Raw genomic sequence first — 19,103 nt, 5'->3', positions numbered from 1 at the left:
TCAAGTGGTGACAGATAAAAATCAGAAAGTCTTTGTTCAAGAAGGGATGATAGAGCTTATGTAGCAAGGATCAAATCAAGGGTATGGCTTCTGCCCATTGTTAGAACTTCTAAGTGGATTAAAAAGACACATGGATTTTTTTTAGTTTGAGAGACAGAATGTGTGTACAATCAAATGTATCTTTTGACAAGTTCTTTTGATAAGGTCATGCTTTTTAGTTATTTCTTAGCGATCCCAAAGTGATTTGGCCATATCTACAGTATATTCCTTTAACAAAATTGCTCTGATTGAATGGATTCTAAAGAAACCTTCAACAATTTTTTACATGCTTAATTTACTAGGTCTGCTCACTCCTAACCAAGTTGTCTTTCTTTTTTGGTGTAAATATTTGTTAATTTTCTTTCCAAACTGGTGTGATTCCTTCCGGCAACAAATTGATTTCATTCAGTAGTCAGAACTTCTTACATAGATCGAGATGCACACTTTTTAGAGACATTTGCATAATCTTAATAACAAAATCCATACTTAAGCAAATATTTTGCTACATCCTAAGCCCAGGGGCTACTCCTATCGGATATTGCAATTTCCTAGAGTACCCTGGGTGAATGTATTTTTGTTTTTAATAATTTCATTTTGGATTGTTGCTAGTATATAGAAATTGAAATTGGCTTTTAAAATATTCTAGTATCCCATCACCTTGTTGAATTAGTTTATTTAATAGTGTTTTTAGTTATTCCTTAGAATTTTATATATAAAAAAGATCATGCCATCTTTGAATAGACCTTTCTTTCTTTCAATCTGTATGAACTTTGTTACTTCGTATTGCCTAATTTTCCTGCCTGCGTCCTCTAGGACAATATTAAATAGATATCCTTCTAGAGCAAGTTTTAGGTTGGTAAGAAAACGAGAGAAGCAATTTCCCACATACTTTCTCCAATACATGCGTAGCCTTCCCATTGTCTGTATTCACCACCAGAGTGGTATAACTCATGAACCTGCAGTGACACATTATTATTACCTGAAAATCCATTGTTTACATTAAGGTTAATTCTTGGTGTCATATGTTCTACGGATTTGGAAAAATGTAGAATGACCTGTGTCCATTGTTACAGTATCATATATTTTTACTGACTTAAAAATCCTCTGTAGTCCCTCCCACCCCAAATCCTGGGAAACCACTGATCTTTCTTTTTTTTTAAGATTTTATTTATTTATTCATGAGAGACACAGAGACAGAGACAGAGAGAGGCAGAGACACAGGCAGACAGAGAAACAGGTTCCATGCCGGGGGCCCGATGTGGGACTCGATCCTGGGACTCCAGGATCACGCCCTGGGCCAAAGGCAGGCACTAAACTGCTGAGCCACCCAGGGATCTCCCCACTGATCTTTTTAATGTCTCCATTAGTGGTGTCTTTTCTAGAATGTCATATAGTTGGAATCATACAGTATGTAGCCTTTACAGATTGGCTTCTTTCATTGAGCAATATGTGCTTAACTTCTTTCATGTCTTTTAATGACTTGGTTGCTTATTTCTTTTTTTAGCACTGAGTAATATTCCATTGGATGGACCACAGTTTACTTATCCATACGTACTGAAGGACATCTCAGTTGCTTCCAGGTTTTGGCAGTTACAGATAAAGCTCTATAAACATCCACACTGAGGTTTTTGTTTGGACATAGTTTTCAGCTCTTTTGGGGAAATATCGAGGAGTGTGATTGTTGGCTATTACAAGGGTCTGTTTAGTTCTGTAAGGAGTTGCCAAACTCTCTCCCATTCTTGTCAGCAGTGAACGAGAGTTTCTGTTGCTCCACATCCTCATTAGCATTTGATGTTATTAGTGATTTTGGATTCGGTGCATTCTAAAGGTTTGTTTGCATTTCCCTGAGGACTTATGATGTGCAACATCTTTTCACATGTTGACCTGCTATCTGCTTATCTTCTTTGGTGAGATGTCTGTTGATGTCTTTGTCCTGCTTTTTAATCAGGTTTTCTTATTGTTGAGTTGTATGAGTTCTTTGTATATTTTAGATAATAGTCCTTTATCAGATGTGCCTTTGCAAAAATTTCCTTCCTGCTTGGGACTTGTGTTCTCATTATCTTGACATTGTCTTTCCTCTACTGAGTTTTTAAGTTGTGTTATACTTTTCAACTTGAGTTTCCATTTATTTCTTTTTTATAAATTCTGTCTTTTTGAGACATTGTCACGTCTCTAGTTTTTAAAATATTTTTTTGCCTTTTTAACATCTCTAGTGTCTAATATATCTATAACATCTAATATCTGTGCTCAGATTGTTAAATTATATTTTAGTCTGAAAAGTATTGGATTTTGTCAAATGCTGCTTAGACATTACCCCTGGGTCAGCATAAGCCACATTTTGCTCAACATCTGTGCTTAAGCCCTGTTGGCCAGCCAGATTTTAGCTTTTACCGTTTTATGTATGTATGGTTTGGAGGCTTCTACTACAGTTCAAGTTTAGGTCTTTGCTGCGTGTTCAGACAGGGATTAGCAGTTTGGAAATCCCTCTCCAGTCACTCCTGGAAGGGCACAGTCTTGGACATGCCTGCAATATTCAAGACTACCAGGGATGGTTGTGATTTTATTTTTAAGCCCAGTCTCCTAAAGATTACCTCTGAGTTGCTTATTGTTCAGTCAGTGTTGTGTTAGAGCTTGTGCTTGATCCTCTAGTGAGAATGAGCCTTCCATCCTTTGTTGATGGGTATGTGATTTGGGGATTGTTTCTACTTACCTCTGTGTCACAATGAGTTCTAATTTCTCCTGAGTTGGGTGCAGCTTAGCACTTAGACATAGCCTTCCCAACCCTCAAAGTTTGAATGTGAAACCAGATGGCTTTTTTTTCGATTTCACCCATTTATTTGAGAGAGCGCCCAAGAGAGAGATAGCAGAGTGAGTGAGAGAGCATGAGCTGGGGGAAGGGGCAGAGGGAGAAGAACCAGCAGGCTCCCTACTGAGCAGGGAGCCCAATGTGGGACTTGATCCCAGCACCCTGGGATCATGACTTGAGCTGAAGGCAGACACTCAACCAACTGAGCCCCGCAGGAACCCCCTGAGGATGACTCTTACTATGTCTTTCCTTGATCTGTTCAACTTTTAAGTGCCCTAATATATTGTGTTGTTTGCTACCGTTATCATGGAGCTATGTGCTCCCTGTTAAACACTCCACCAAGATCTCACCTGTTTGTCAATCTCTTTAAGTATGGATATTTTGATATCCTTTCCCAAGCAAAGCAGAATAGCAGTCTATTCTATATAGCAGTCATCTGTACAGCTGGCCTTTCTGGGGGTTTCTGTGGGAAGAAATTCTTGGATATTGTCCAGGAGCTGCAGGTAAGGACAGTGGCCCTTTCTCCCTTGCTCTAAAAGCAGGTGTTGGATGGCTAGTATAACCATGGCTGGCTTCTCCCTCCAGCATGAAACTTTCACCTTAAGAGTAAGCTGGGGCAAAGACAATTAGGGCCAGTCACTCTTGGGTTGCCACACTTGGAGTGGAGCTTCCTTCCATCCTTTGTGGGGAAAAAGAGCCTGGTCCTCTCAGCTATGCCTTCTAGGAAAACTGCTTCTGTCATTAGGAGCTGCAGGAAATCAGAAATGCTAGTGACTTATTCCTTTTGCGAAGAACTATGGTCCAAGCCTGTGAGCTACAGGAAGAGGGAACCTGTATCTTCAGCTTCCCCACACGGAGTACTGCTTTTGCCACACTGAGCTGGGGGCATGTGGGTCATGGGTCAAATGCCACAAAGTTTCACTATTTTGTCCAAGCACACAGACCTTGCTTTCTATGCCAATACCCACTAAAGGAATCAGGGATTCTTGGAGGAGATAGAGAAACTTCAGGATAAGCCTAGAACATCTTGTGCCAAAAAGTAAATCAGTGTTTAAAATATTACAGGGACTTGTTAGGAGCCAATTTGCAGGGGTTCCCTGCAGGCAAAATTGGGAACAATCCGAGCAGAAAATGATAGATAGTAACAGAACATGCACTGAATTAAATAAGCAAATATAAGTCTATACTGATAGAAATAAATGAATGTTGGGAAGGAGAAAGCTGTCATGTAGAGCGGAAGATTAATAAATATAGAAATGCTATTTTATTATAAAATCACTTTTTTTGCAACCATCACAGTAATGATTGATGCTGGCAGGTATCATTAATAGATGCTAAATACAGTGGATAAAATTTTAATGGATAGAATATTTACATAATCTCAAAGTATCTCCCTCAAATTACTTATTAATTACAAAAGAAAAAATAGTAACTTTATGGGGAAGAAAACTGGTCAACACCATCTAATGAAATGATCAACTTTGCATCACCAACAAATTGACAAGCTGACATCCTGCATCTTCTAAAATAATGCAATGGGAAGACACAGCATCCAGTCTGTGGATTTCCTGCTAAAAATGCATAACCTGGATCCAGTCACAAGGAAACATCAGGGAAATATAAGTGGAAGGATATTCTGTAACATAACTGGCCTGTGTCCTTCAAAAATTTTAAGGTCACGAAAGACCAAAAAAAAGGCTGAAAATGGTTTCATATTAAAGGTGAATAAAGGTACATAACAACTGAATGTGACTCTGGATTGGACTTGATTCAAGAAAAAAATTATTAAGCAGGACATTATTAGGACAATTGGTAACTCTTGAGTATGAAATGTGTAATATATGAGAGTCCAGTATTAGAGTTAAGTATCCTGGTTTTGATAAATATTATTGTGATTGCCTAGAGAAAAGCCATATTTAGGAAATAGTCACTTTATTTGTGGAAAAAGAGATGTGATGTTTGTAAATTATGCTCAGGTCATTCAGAAAAAGATATGCATGCATTTGAAAATTCATCATGGGTCATCAGAAAAGTACATAGTATTTGACCACTATATGGAATTTATTTTAAAATAAATGGCAGGGGTGCCTGCGTGGCTCAGTCAGTTAAGTGTCCAACTCTTGATTGCCGCATAGGTCATGAGCTTAGGGTCCTCAGATAGAGCCCTGTGTTGGGCTATGTGCTCAGCGAGGAGTCGGCTTGAGACTCTTTCCCTTTGCCCCGCCCCCTCAAAAAAAAATGGCAATGTAGAAAAATCCATTTGCATTCCTATTAAACAACAGGTTAATTTTAATCATTTGTTTCAGTAAAAACAGCTTCAGTCTGCACTCCCCTGAATGATAGAATGCTTAAGGAAACTGCTTAATCGACCTGATGTAATATTATGTACCCACTAAATATCATTACAAAATACATGGTTAACATAACCATATAAAAGCATTGATGATAGCTGTGTAAAATTAGTATGTGAGCTTGGAGTGGAAAGAAATTTGAAAATAATTTAATTTGTGATGGAATTCTGAGCATCTTTCTCTACTTTCTTAGTCTTGGGTTAATGTTCTTTCATAGAAAGCGAATAAAAAAAGCCGAACAGATCAGTCTTAGAGTCCAACACAAATACACTGCGAATATTCTGAGCCTACAGCCATTGAATTCAAGTGAATTCATTTTTATGGGCATTAAATGAAATGGAAACAATGAGGGTTGTAGCGTTCAACCAATTTGGATTGAGGACGGATTACCCATTTGTTAGGAAAATGTAACTCCAATCTTTGCCTTTTCCTATTGTCTCACGGCCCCTGCCACAGCCACACTGAGTCCACGAAAAGACCACTCCAATTTCCTTGTTTTCTTGGAGAAGCAGGTGCAGAGAGAAGCTCTTCCCAAGTTCTATTTGCTTTGTTTGGTATAATTAAGCTCAGCTGGATACGTTCATGATATGTACTCTGCAGTGGAGGATGAAACAAAGGTTTTGGCATGAATTTTTTTTTTTAAAGCTCCAAAAGCACAACAACAACAACAACAACACACACACACACACACACACACACACACACACACACACACACACCTCATGTGTAAACCGCTGGTGTTCTAACCATGAGCACAAAGCCAATCAAAGGAGGGGGTAAAAGGGTAAAAAAATATCAGTTTCTGAAAATGTGTTGACAAAATTATCAGAGATAGGACAGTTCTAAAAAATAATGGGGAAAAAAGGACATAATTTTGTAATTGGAGGAGTCAATACTAGATAAAACACTGTCTACACAGAACTTCAGCTTTATTCTTGTAAGTATATTTTCAGATCTCTATAAACCATAAATTCAATTAATATCCTGAATGTAGGTTCAAAAGTACTACAAAACCAACCAAAGCCAGTACAAAATAAGGCAGGTTTTAAGGCTGATGGTTTTTATTTGCCAATTTTTTTTTTTTTTCATGATAGTAGCACAGAGAGAGAGAGGCAGAGACACAGGCAGAGGGAGAAGCAGGCTCCATGCACCGGGAACCCGACGTGGGACTCGATCCCGGGTCTCCAGGACCGCGCCCTGGGCCAAAGGCAGGCGCTAACCTGCTGCGCCACCCAGGGATCCCTTATTTGCCAATTTTAAGAAGATACTACCTGGGAAGAATATCACTGAGTACTTAGGTGGGGGTGTTAGGAAGGGGATTTCATGGCGGGAATTCCTGTTAAGCATTGAGAGTGCTCTCTCTGACAGGCAGGAGGCATCCCTTGGTCTGTTCACGACTGGTTGAAACAAATCCTAATGTTCCTTCATCAGGAAAGAGTCTTCAGTCAGGCCAAACACCAGCCGAGTATATCTGGGGTCATTCCCGTTCTTAAACAAGGCTGGTGGATTAGAATAACTTTAAGAGAATCTGTTTTTCTTTTGATATCTCTTAGGCAAGTACTGTTGTAAGGGGAGATTTTTTTTTCCTTTTACACAAATATAAAGAGGGTTTTCTAGGAGATGATCTTGGAGAATATAGAATATTGTCAAACGTGTTTATTCCCAACGAAATTAAGTCTGAGGAAGTCTATTTCAAAAACAATCCAATCCATGAATTACATAAACAGTGGTTAAAAATGACTAAAGAAAATCTCAAGGGGGAGCACCAGCCCGGGCTCCATCTAAATCAGAAATCAGCCATCCCAAGTGGATGTCTTCACCACTTCATCATACATATGAAATACATTGGATGTATAGACACATACATTTATAATATAACGTATATTTTAGGTATATAAAAATGTAGTTAACTTTAAAGTATAAAAGTATTAATACAAGAAAAACCTACCTCCATTCAGTTCCAGAAATCACACGGTACTTGTTCCTTTGAAGTCCTGATCATCACCTTGCTTTACTTCCGTTTTATCATACTGAGTTTTAGTTTTAAGACCCTCAAATCAGGCTTGATCCCACAATGTTATTAAATTTATGAAGTACCATACCACGGATAGGGTTTTAGAATCTAGGAAATAAGGCAAACGAGGCATTTTTATGAACTCAAAGAATGAAATACTTTGCATTCAAGGTGGGGAGGGGGAGAAAAAGACTATAATACAAGGAAGATTTTTTTTCCTTCCCTAAAACTTAACTGTTTTTTCTTCTATGCTCCTAGGAGGTTGTCTGGGTGGGGCGCTGCAAAAGACAAATCAACAAGCAAAAAACAAGTTTATTAACATGTGCGTCTCCCATACTTAGCAGTACTTGGTGGTAAGGAACCCACAGGGGTGGCTAGACCTTGGGCTTATATAGGATCAGAATAAAAAGAACCATACCTTATCAGAGAGGTGACAAGACAAAGGAAAAGGACTTTGAGTTTCTAGGGCAGTAAACTACGGTAAGCTAAGGGCCCCTTAGTAATGTTTGTTAGATCCCAGCATGTCATCTCAGAGCTGACTGGGGTCTAGACTTGTGTCCAGTGACAAACACCTGTCCTTCCTGGCAGAGAAGGGAGAGGGGACACCTTCACAAATTTATGTCTTGCTTTTAGGCAAATGAGAGGACAGAGAGCTTTTCTCGCCTCTGCTTCTAGGTTGCTTTTAGCTCAAAATAACCCTTATGCCAAAGTGGTATATTCTGCTACTCTTGACTGTCAAACAAGAATAGTTAAAAAAAAAAATTAGGGGCACGTGGGTGGTTCAGGCAATTAAGGTCTGACTCTTGATTGCGGCTCAGGTCATAATCCCAAGGTTGGGACATCCAGCCTCATGTCGGACCTGCACTGGATCCTGCTCTGGATCTTGGGATTCTCTCTCTCTCCCACGTCTTCTGCCCCTCCCCCAACCTCCACCCTCTCCCAGCCTCTCTTAAAAAAAAAAAAAAAGTAGAAGGTGGAATAAGAAAAAGGAACTTAGGGTATGGGCTCTGGAAACTAGAGTAACAATTCAGTGTTATTATGCACATTGATTTCTGTGAAGTAAACACTAGCAAATACGTCTCCATAAATCTGTGTCTTAGAGTGGTTTAATTTCCTTAGTGCTAGAAGTTGTCATTAACAGACTCGATAGGATGATGAGGACTCAAAGAGAAAGAGGAATCCATGGGACAGAATGAGGTAACTTTACCTCTGTACAGAATTTTGGAAGCTGAAAAACAAGGCCGTAGGTAGAAAGCCCAAATTATCTTCAGGCTTCCAGTATAGAGAAAAAATCACCGATATCTAGAAAAGAGCAATTTGCATTTTAAGGTGTATCCAATGATCTGAGAGATAGCAACATATCAGGTGAATAATAACTTCACCTGCTGCAAGCTTTTCTTAACATCTCTATTTAGTGCTTGAATGCACCCTTCTATTCTGTTCTATCTGCTACTCTCCCAAAGTACCGAGCCCTGCACAATATCTAAAGTCATCATTTTAAGGCTAACTACATCTAATTCTTAGCATGGGTTGTAGGTGTGTAGACAAACTCCGAAAAGCTGTATTTCCACATCTTGTGGGTTTTTTTTTTTTTTTTTTGCCATATCACAGTGAAACTGTAAATTGCAAATGTCTTTACTTCTCAGATTGTAGCTGGTCCCCTGCAGTGACAGGAATAATATTTGCTTATCATCAGAAGGTCAGAATCTCCTTACCTATGTGGCCAGGGAAGCACCGTTCCTACTACCCAAATTGGATCCTTTTCTTAAAAAGCTGCATCTTCTTTGCCTGAGGGCATTCTTCTGATATTCACATATTTCAAAGCAAGCTTCATTATCCAGAAAAGAAAAATTATGATTGTCTTTGCTTCTCCCAAACTATAAAAACTCAAAAGAACTTCGTCTATGTCAAGTCACCTGAATTTTCCCCCATTTAAGTAGCTGATTTATTCAATAACAGTAGTACAGGAATATTTCTCAGACACTCTTCAGAAAGATATCACAATTCCATCTAGCCCTTTAGAGGGTTTTACTGCATACCAGGCTCACATTGCCTGTAAGGATTAATTTTATGTCAGTTTGGTGAGATCCTGGCACCTGGACAGGTGGTGAGACATCAGTCCAGATGCTACTATGAAGGTATTTTCTCCATGTGATTAACATTTAATTCAGAAGAATTTGGATAAAGCAGATTAACCTCTATAATGTAGGTGGGCCTCATTCAATCAGTTGAAGGCCTTAAGAGGAAAAGTCTGAGGATGGAAGAGGGGATTGTGCTAGCAGACTACTTTTGACACTCAAACTGCAGCATCAACTATTCCCTGGGTTTCCAGCCTGCTCAGCAAATTTCAGACTTGCCAGCCCAACAATAACATGAGCCAATCCCTTTGAATCCATCTCTTTGTCTATATGGCTAGTGGAATGTCCACACATCCTATTGGTTCTATTTTTCTGTACAACTCTGGCTAGTAGACTGCCCCTCTCTAGGACTGCTTCAGTACTTAAAAACAACAACAACAACAACAACAACAACAAACATTTAAATACACTGAACTAGATGGTCTTCACATTACCCTCAGCTTTATCAAACTCTACACAAGCACCTGATCTTCCTTTTCTAGAACATTTATGTTAGAAAGCTTTTTAGTTTGTTTTTTTTTTTTCCTGTCTCTCTGAGATGTTAAGTCTCTGGAAAAGCCTCTTGTTGGTTTTGCAGCCCATCTTTTTGAATGTAAAATATCGAGGAAGATAGCACCAAGGGCTTTCCCAGTTTCTACGAGATGTTAAAAGCTTAATTTGGACGTGGGCCTTGCTCCTGGTTGTAAAACTACTTAGTGTCACAAAGCTACTACAGAGTGTAATCTTCCTTTGGGTAAATCTAATCAGCAAACACAGATGACTTGTTCTGCCTCTCACGCCAGCACTTAGAAACTCTCTCCTGTCCTGGGTTTGAGTGTTGAGCTCAGAGTGGGGGGTGTTCCCTAATCACCTCAAACAGAGTCTTCCTGCCCTGTTCAATATGGAGATGATTCTTGCCTGAATTTGATACTGAAGCTACTCATGGTTGGCCGGAAGTCACCAGTGGGGTTTCCATGATAGAGTCAGATCTCTTTAGTCATTCAAAAATCGTTAAATTAGAAAAAAATTTCTTGAGACACCTGGGTGGCTCAGTGGTTGAGCATCTGTCTTTGGCTCAGGTCATGATCCCAGGGTCCTGGGATGGAGTCCCACATCAGACTCCCCACAGGGAGCCTGCTTCTTCCTGTGTCTCTCATGAATAAACAAAGTCTTTAAAAAAAATTCTTAAGCATATCCTGTGTAGGAGAAGTAAATAGTGAATATGAGTCCTAGGAGTTAAACAACAAAAAAAAAAAGTTTTCAGTAAAACTTTGAATCTAGATAAAGTCTGATAAGCATGTGTAGTGATTGTCCATTTTCTCTCTTTGCTCTTCCTTTTTTCAATTCACTGGGTTAGCATTAGATCCTTTTTCCTGTGGCATTCATTTCTACTTGCTCCACTGACCAAAACTTACTCTGCACTGTGAACAGAGGTTAAAATCAAAATATCTAAGCCAGATATCCAAAGTCCAATATAATTCTTTTCCCCAAAATTATATACTATTAGGAAATGAAGGCTAAAGTGTCATCCTGATATTGGAGGGTATTGTGCTGTTTGTGAATGTTTATGAATGCCTAATACCAGTTTTAGATTTTTTTTTTTCCTCTTGGGCCAATCTGAGTCCCTAGAGATGAACAATATTTTGTCTGTGGAGTTTAAGCCTCACTAAGTATTTATGAATTATAGACTAGAATCCTCTCCATATTGTGAGAATATGAGACACAATGGCTTCCTCTTAATCCTATTGGGCCAGGGCCCACTGTATGGACCACAAGTCAGATGGTCAATTTGTCTTGACCTACTTTGAACTGAAAATGATTGTTCTAGAGAGTGTCATTTGCCATGATGATATGTAGCCTTCCTACACACAGTGTTCCCATTGTTTAGCCATAACCTTCTAGAATCTGTCTGCATGGACAGAACATCAAGCCCTACCTAGACTGGCTTGTGCCCATAGAATTTATACTTCTACAATGATTTACTCAAGAGCTAGATGTAAGACTCAGGTTAGAATCCATGTACTTATTCATTCAACAAATAAGTTGCACGTACTTACTATTTGTGCCAACTTCAGGTACCAGCCACAATGTGTTCACAAACTGGAAATCTTCACTGAGTTCTGTGTCTAGAGTTTGTAGTGAGGCTTCATTATGTAAGCATGATTTATTAAATCATTGGACATGTGACTGAACTGAATCTCCAAGTCCCCTCCTTCTTCCCAGAAGTTGAGCTACCTAAAGTTACAATGGTTTAACCAGGGGTGAGTCTCTCAGGGGACCAGCCTCCATCCTGAAGGTAACTAGGGGCCTCACCTAGAGTCCCCTAATTAGCATAATAAAGATAACACCTGTCACTCAAATTACAAGGGTTTTTACAAATTCTTTACTTGGAACCAGAAGCAAAAAACAGATATATTCTTTATTATACCCAGATTAAAGCTCTAAAAATTTAGGATGCAGGAGATCTACAAAGGAGACTGTTCAAAGATTTACCCTCTGTAGATCTGAACTGAGATTCAGAACTTCCTAATTTTAAAGAGCATATAAAGAATTCTATGTGGCTGATGAATGTGTAAGTTGACACTATCATTTGAGAACAAAAACCTGTCAATATCCACTAAACTGAAGCATATGAATACCCCTGATTTAGCAAATCCACTTCTAGGTAAATACTTGATAAAAGTGTCCATTGTCAGGAAAAACTGACACATCGAAGATGTACACACACCCACACAAAAGATGAATGGGTTTCTATCTCGCTCCCCCTTGCTAAGTCTTCTAATTCATTGTTTTTGAGCTATTTTATAATCTGTAGTTTCTTATATTACTGTAATTTATTATTTTTCCATAGAAATGCTAATGAGTTTGTGAAGTGCAACTTATTATTGTCCCGTAAATGTTGACAAGTTTAGCATTTATGTGTAAATTCATTTCTGCATTTCTGATTGCCTATAAATGGGTACATTGTTTGAATTATCCTTTGAACCAATGGAACATTTTGCTGGCTTGCTAATTAATTGAGTTATATAAGATCTGTGGCATGTGTTCTTTTTACATCTGCACGAGAGTTATGATTTTGCCCTTTAAAAAACTGTATCCTTTGCCACCACCCAAACCAAATACTAGACAGTCCATGGAAACATTATTTACATGTGGGTAAGAAAGGGTTAACATTGGATCTGCAACTCTGTTTCATTTTCCTCCAGGACAACTCAGGCAGTTTTGTCCTCCTTTAAACATGCTGATGGAATTTACTATCTGGAAGATAAATGAAGGTCTTCAGGGGCTGCTGTATACTGATTTCTTACCTTATTTATTTTAGCATGCTATACCTGGTCTGTCTGGGCTGTATATTGTACATAAACCTTCAGTGAGGATGTGCAGGGGGTAGGAGTTTTCACTTCATCCATCTGAACCCAAAAGGTATCTTGGTTTGGAAAACAAGCTGACCTATGGAGCTGCATCTAGAAAGGGACAAAGGTAATTACTTTTGGCATCAGAGCATTTTATAAAAATCCTGCAGGACTCTAATTTGATATTCCTGGAGGTGTAACTCTGTGGTCACAATGTATTTGACTAACAATCCACAACTGATATATGTGCAAGTAGTTTAGAGCTCAATAAAGTTAGAGGTTAACCAGAAAATATTGATAATATAATTTATTGGCCTTTAGACAGCCAATCTTATACATAATTTAGCAATCTTAGGCATATTTAGACATTTCTGTCTTGACTAACCAATCTCCTTCTTTCTCCATTGTTCTTTAACTGAGGTCTTATATTCTTGGTGGTTCCCTCATTGATGAGTTTAGTAAAAATTTGAGAATAGTGCTTTACACTCTATTATCATTCAAGGCTAAGAAAAGAAGGCATTCTAATATACTCTCATAAAAATGGAGGTCATATATTTCACTACATACCATTAAATATTATTTAGATTTTAAGCACCATTTAAATTTCACTATTTTTATGACTAAATGCAATAGTCTGTCAACGAAAAAGTTTAACAAGTCAAGAAATGTTCTTATAGGAAGACAAGGTCAATATTTATTCCAACAACTTGGATTCATAGTTACATTTTTAGGATATTTATGGTTAGGACCATTGTGGGCTTTTGTTTTTCTTATTTACGGTCCTAGTGGAAAAGAGCATTTGTTTTTTAAGAGGCTATCTGTATCCATTTCTTCACACTAGCAGCAATATTCACCTTAACAGAACTTGGTGCCTTTGTAGGAGGTTAGCATCTTAACTGACCTTTAGTTTATGAGAAAAAAAGATCCTGCATTTTTATTTGGATGGGTTATTTGAGGAAAATATAGAAATTGCTATCAAAAGTTAATATAAAACGGTATTTCATAGGAAAAAAAGTTTGTTTTCTTTCCTTTTTAACCTGACAGATTTTAAAAAAATATTTCCCTGTTACTTATATGGATTCTGAATTATTTTTTAATGTCTTGTAATATAGATTTCCATATACCACTCATATATATAAGGAGCTTGAAAGCCATTATTCCATCTTAACAATGAGTAGAAATAATTGAACAAGGAAAACAAATAAAAAAAATCATCTCAGATCTGCCAGAGATATGAGGTCACTGGGCACTGTTGCACCCAATTTGGAGACAGAGGTAACTATTCAGAGTGAACCCCACAGCAGAAACCTTGCCTGGAACCAGAGCTGGTTTCCTTTTACCCAGGACATCATGTCCATATATAATATGTATAAATATAATAAACAATACCATTGATAGTTACGTCAAACAGAGAATAAATTTAATCAAGGAGGTAAAAGGCCTGTACTCTGAAAATTCTGAGACATTGACCAAAGAAATTGAACATGGCACACATGAAAAGATATACCATGCTCATGAATTGGAAGAATACTGTTTAAAAGTCTATACTACCCCAAACAATCTATAGACTCAATGCAATCAATCTCTGTCAAAATATCCGTGAGATTTTTCAGAACTAGAACAGAGAATCCTAAAGTTTGTGTGGAGCCACAAAAGACCTGAATAGCCAAAGCAATCTTGAGAAAGAAGAACAAAGCTGGAGGTATCATGCTCTTTGATTTCAGACTATACTACAAAGCTGTAGTAATCAAAATAGTATGGTACGGGCACAAAAACAGACACATAGATCAGTGGAATAAAACAGAGAGCCCACACATAAACCCACAATTATATGGTCATTCAATCTATGACAAGGGAAGCAAGAATATACAATGGGGAAAAGTCCATCTCTTCAATAAATGGTGGTGGAGAGAGTGAACTACCATCTTATACTATATATAAAAATAAATTCAAAATGGCTTGAAGACTGGCATGTAAGACTTAAAACCATAAAATTTCTAGAAGAAACCATAGGCAGTAAGCTCCTCGACATCAATCTTAGCATTTTTTTTTTTGGATCACTCCCCTCAGGCAAGGGCAACAAAGACCAAAATAAATAAGGTTAGATCAAACTATAAAGCTTTTGCACAGAGAAGGAAACCATCAACAAAATGAAAAGGCAACCTACTGAATAGGTGAAGATATTTGCAAATCATACATTTTAAAAAGGGATAATGTCCAAAATATATAAAGAACTTGTACAAATAAATATGAAAAAGACAATTAAAAAATGGACAGAGAACTTGAAGACACTTTTTCCAAAGAATACATCCAGACCACCAAGAGACACATGAAAAGATGCTCAACATACCTCATCATCAGGGAAGCAAATTAAAACTACAGTAAGGTATCACCCCATAGGTGTCAGCTCTTATCAAAAAGACAAAAAATAACAAGTGTTGGCCAGGATGTGGAGAAAAGGGAACACTTGTACACTGTTGGTAGGAATGTAAACTGGTGAAGTCACTATGGAAAAGGGTATGGAGGTTCCTCAAAGAAATGAAAAATATAATCACCACTTGAGCCAACAATTCCATTGCTGGTTATTTATCTGAAGAAAGGGAAGACACCAAAGAAATACATGCACCTTTATATTCACTGCAGTTTATTTAGAATAGCCAAGATATGGAGGCAATCTAAGTGTTTGTCAATAGATAAATGGATAAAGAAGAGATGGTGTACATACACACACGTGATGGATTATTATTGGACCCTAGAAAAGAATAAAACATTACCATTCATGACAACATGGATGAACCTAGAGGGTATTATCTAGGTGAAATAAGTCAGAAGAAGACAAATACTGATTGATCTTATTTACATGTGGAATCTAAAAAACAGAACAAATGAACAAACAAAACAGAAACAGAATCATATAGGAAACAAACTGTAAGTTTACCAGAGGGGAGGAGCTGGGAGCAGCTGAAGTAGGTGACAGGGATTAAGAGGTACAAACTTCTAGTTTTAAAAGATATAAGTCACAGAGATGTAATGTATAGCACAGGAGAAAATTGTTAAAAGTTGTTGAGAGAGAAGCAAAATGACACAGGTCTGAAATTCAGATGTCCATAAAGGAAGAGTATCAGAGAAGGAATACTGAAGGCAAAATAAAAATGTTTAATTTTCTTATTCTAAATTAATTGAATAGATAATTATTTGCTCAAAATAATAGCAACAACATATTTGACTATGTAAGTTTATGTGCTTATGGATACTAACATACAAATGAAATGAATGACAGCAATTATATAAGGCATAGGGGAAAAAAGTAGGATTATTTTGTCATTATAAAGTATTCACACTACTTGTGAAGCTCCTGTAACAGAGCATCAAACTACGGAGGTAGACACTGATAGAAATGTAAGAAGAGATGGATCTGCTGTCAGAGCTGGACACTTCAACATTCCTGTCTTGGATATGGAAAGATCCAGCAGTCAAAAAAATTAGTAAGGATATACTGAATTCAACACATCAGACATTGGATATAATATTGTCTATAGACCAATTTGTCCAACAACAGCAGTTGCATATCCATCTCAAGCTCACAGAAAACATTCTGGGCCCTCATACACCTTTACAAATTTGAAAGAATAGAAACCACACAACATCTGCACTCACCACAATGGAATTTAGCTAGAAATTAGTACAAGATAGCTGAAAAAACCCCAATACTTGGAGATTTAAAAAGACACTTGTAACCCATGGGTCAAAAAAGAGATCACAGGAGAAAAATTTTAAAATATTTTGAACTAAATGGAAAGGAAAACATGACTTGCCCAAATCTGTAGGATGCAGTGAAAGCAGTGCTTACCGGGAATTTCAATCTTCCTATTCATGGGACAGCAGAAAAACCTATAGTTGCTCCTCCTCCCACTAGATCCCCTCAGTTTCTTTGACTTTCAGGACAGATGCCTGCTTGACTCCATCACACAAAGGCAACACTCCTCCAGCAAGACACGCACAATATCAAAGCTGAGGACATCACAAACTTACACAGGTTCCTGTCCATCCTCATAGATTCCAACTCTTGTGGGTTTCATCTTGTCCGGGATGACCCCATTTTACATTTTTCTTCCTTCTTTAACTGCCTTTCATGATGACTTCAACCTCAAGATCAAAGACAGCAGCCTTAAAGAGACTGCTTTACCAGCTCCCACAATTGCAGAAGGTCAAATCTCGGAGATAGGCAACTGGCAACTTATAGATGTCTTCATGCTTAATAATGAAAGATGGGATATTTCCCTCTAATTTCAGGAACAATAGAAAATATTCACTCTTATAATTTCTATTTAGTGTTATGCTAGAGCTTCTAGCCAAAGAAATATGGCTAAAGACATACAAGGCATACTGCTGGAAATGATGATATAGAACTGTCTTTACGATAGCCTGACCATCTATGTAGAAATTCCTAAAGAATCTACCTAAAAAAAGCTAAAAAAATGAGTTTGGCTAGGATACAGAATGTAAACCAAACAGGAAAGGGCACATTAAGTATATATGACTTGCACTCTAGAAAAAAGAGAAATCTAATCTATTCTGACAGAGAGCAGGCTAGTGATTGCCTGAGGCTGGGCCTTGGTGTAGGTTTAATGGGGCAGGTTCAGAAAGGAACCTCTCAAGGTGGTGAAATGTTCTATATCTTGAAGTATACTACTGTAAGTATGTACATTTTTTTTTAAAACTCACTGTATTATTAAGTTAAAGCTCCACACCCAACATAAGACTTAAACTCACAACCTTGAGATTAAGAGTCATATGTTCTACCAACTAAGCCAAGTCAGGAGCTCCTAGTGTGTATGTTTTTTAATTTGTGGAAATCTATACTTAAAATGGATGTATTATGTAAATTATACCCCAATGCATTTCAGAAAAAATATATATTATTTTGCAGTTTAGTTTTTAGCAATCTCTCTCTACACCAAACATGGGGCTAAAACTCACAACCCTGAGATCAAGTCACACTCTCTACTGATTGAGCCAGCCAGGGGCCCCTCAGAAAATTTTTAAAATCACGTATCTGAATCCAATTTTAAGACCACTGATAATCCCCATTTAATGACCACATTCAAGAATATATACATACACTCATATCTTTATAAACACAGCCAGATTCCTTTTACGTTTAGTAATTTAAGTGACATGAACTTGAACAAATCACTGATGTGTTTGGACAAAGAATTTGATCTTCACACACTTTGGGATCTCATCCAGGAACAATGGGATCGATGTGGCTGTTGAAAGAACTTTCTGTGATGCTGTCAGTGTTCTATGTCTAATCTGTCCAATATAATATGTGGTTACTGCATGTTGAAAGATGAGCTATTGAGCTGGGAAACCAAATGGTTAGCAGCATTTAATTTTAATTTATTTTTATTAAATTTTTAGGGAGGGAAAGAGCAGAAGGAGAGGGAGAGAGAGAATCTGAGCAGGTTCCAAGTCCAGTGTGGAGTCAGATGTGGGGCTTGATCTTATAACCCTGAGATCATGACCTGAGCCAAAAATCAAGAGTCGGATGCTTAATGGACTGAGCCACCCAGACATCCCATAATTTTCATTAATTTAAACTTAAATAGCCATTTGTGACTGGGGGATACCCTAAAATAAAGTCCTTTTCACCTGCATCTACCATTCTAGGAGTCTATAGCTATACCAGTAATTTAAAAAATAATCTCTTAAGTAACCTCAAAGTTTTATTATATGCAGCTTGAGTTAACAGCCAGTGATACAACGTGAATTACAGAAGACACAATGCAACTGCAGGGATAGACAGCAAATATATTGACTATGAATAAGCTGTTTAATTGGTGTGTGTGTGGTTTCTGACTCTTGTATGTGTCGTCACACACAGCCTGCTGGTTGGATCAATTTCACCGAGTAGAACCTGTGAAAGCAGCACCACTTCTTGGATGCATCTTCAGTGGTGCTCACTGCAGGTAAACAAGAACAATGCTGTTAAATTATTTTTAATAAGCAAAATATAAAATGACTTGCATTTGGAGAATACCACCCAGTGAGCTTAGTGGCAGATTTTTGTCAGTTTGCCTGAATTTGCTCATTCCTAGAAGTTAGCTCATTAAAATATTTTCTCCACAGATTTGCCTCCTTTTCTATGGTGTTTTAAGATGTGCACAGTATTCCTAAATGTAATTGCTAACTTTCCGATAGACTTCCCCATAAGAAACAATACTGAAAAATAATACTCAGCTTTTTAGTGATGTGTGAATCAAGACCTCAAAGTACAAGTAATCAATTGACTTACCTTTCATACACCTACAAATCTTCACCTTGTAGAAAACACAGTGATAAAAAAGGAGTCCCTGGAATAACCCACAATGTTTTACTGTCATTTGTGATTAGATTCATCCTTATGAAATGTCTATCCTA

The 19,103-nt window shown here is 37.7% G+C and overlaps 2 long non-coding RNA genes across 4 annotated transcripts; one reads left to right on the top strand and one right to left on the bottom strand.

Moving 5' to 3' along the window:
- Positions 1–4,127: 4,127 nt before the first annotated feature.
- LOC102157237 lies at positions 4,128–12,030 on the bottom strand. Of its 3 annotated transcripts, none has more exons than XR_005360084.1 (6): positions 11,381–12,030; positions 8,926–9,038; positions 8,418–8,512; positions 7,446–7,488; positions 7,145–7,318; positions 4,128–5,790 (listed from the first exon to the last, which is right to left on the bottom strand). It is a non-coding gene; the product is annotated as an uncharacterized LOC102157237 (long non-coding RNA). The 3 variants fall into 3 exon arrangements; XR_005360083.1 differs by having other exon boundaries at positions 11,385–12,030; XR_005360085.1 differs by lacking the exon at positions 8,418–8,512 and having other exon boundaries at positions 11,385–12,030.
- Positions 11,257–18,802, top strand: LOC119871945. The gene is made up of 3 exons (XR_005360086.1): positions 11,257–11,334; positions 12,650–12,807; positions 18,568–18,802. It is a non-coding gene; the product is annotated as an uncharacterized LOC119871945 (long non-coding RNA).
- The last annotated feature ends 301 nt before the right edge of the window (positions 18,803–19,103 follow it).

The sequence above is a fragment of the Canis lupus genome, chromosome 5 (assembly GCF_011100685.1).
Source record: "Canis lupus familiaris isolate Mischka breed German Shepherd chromosome 5, alternate assembly UU_Cfam_GSD_1.0, whole genome shotgun sequence".
NCBI classification, from domain to species: domain Eukaryota; kingdom Metazoa; phylum Chordata; class Mammalia; order Carnivora; family Canidae; genus Canis; species Canis lupus.
This window is presented reverse-complemented; position numbering and strand designations above follow the sequence as displayed.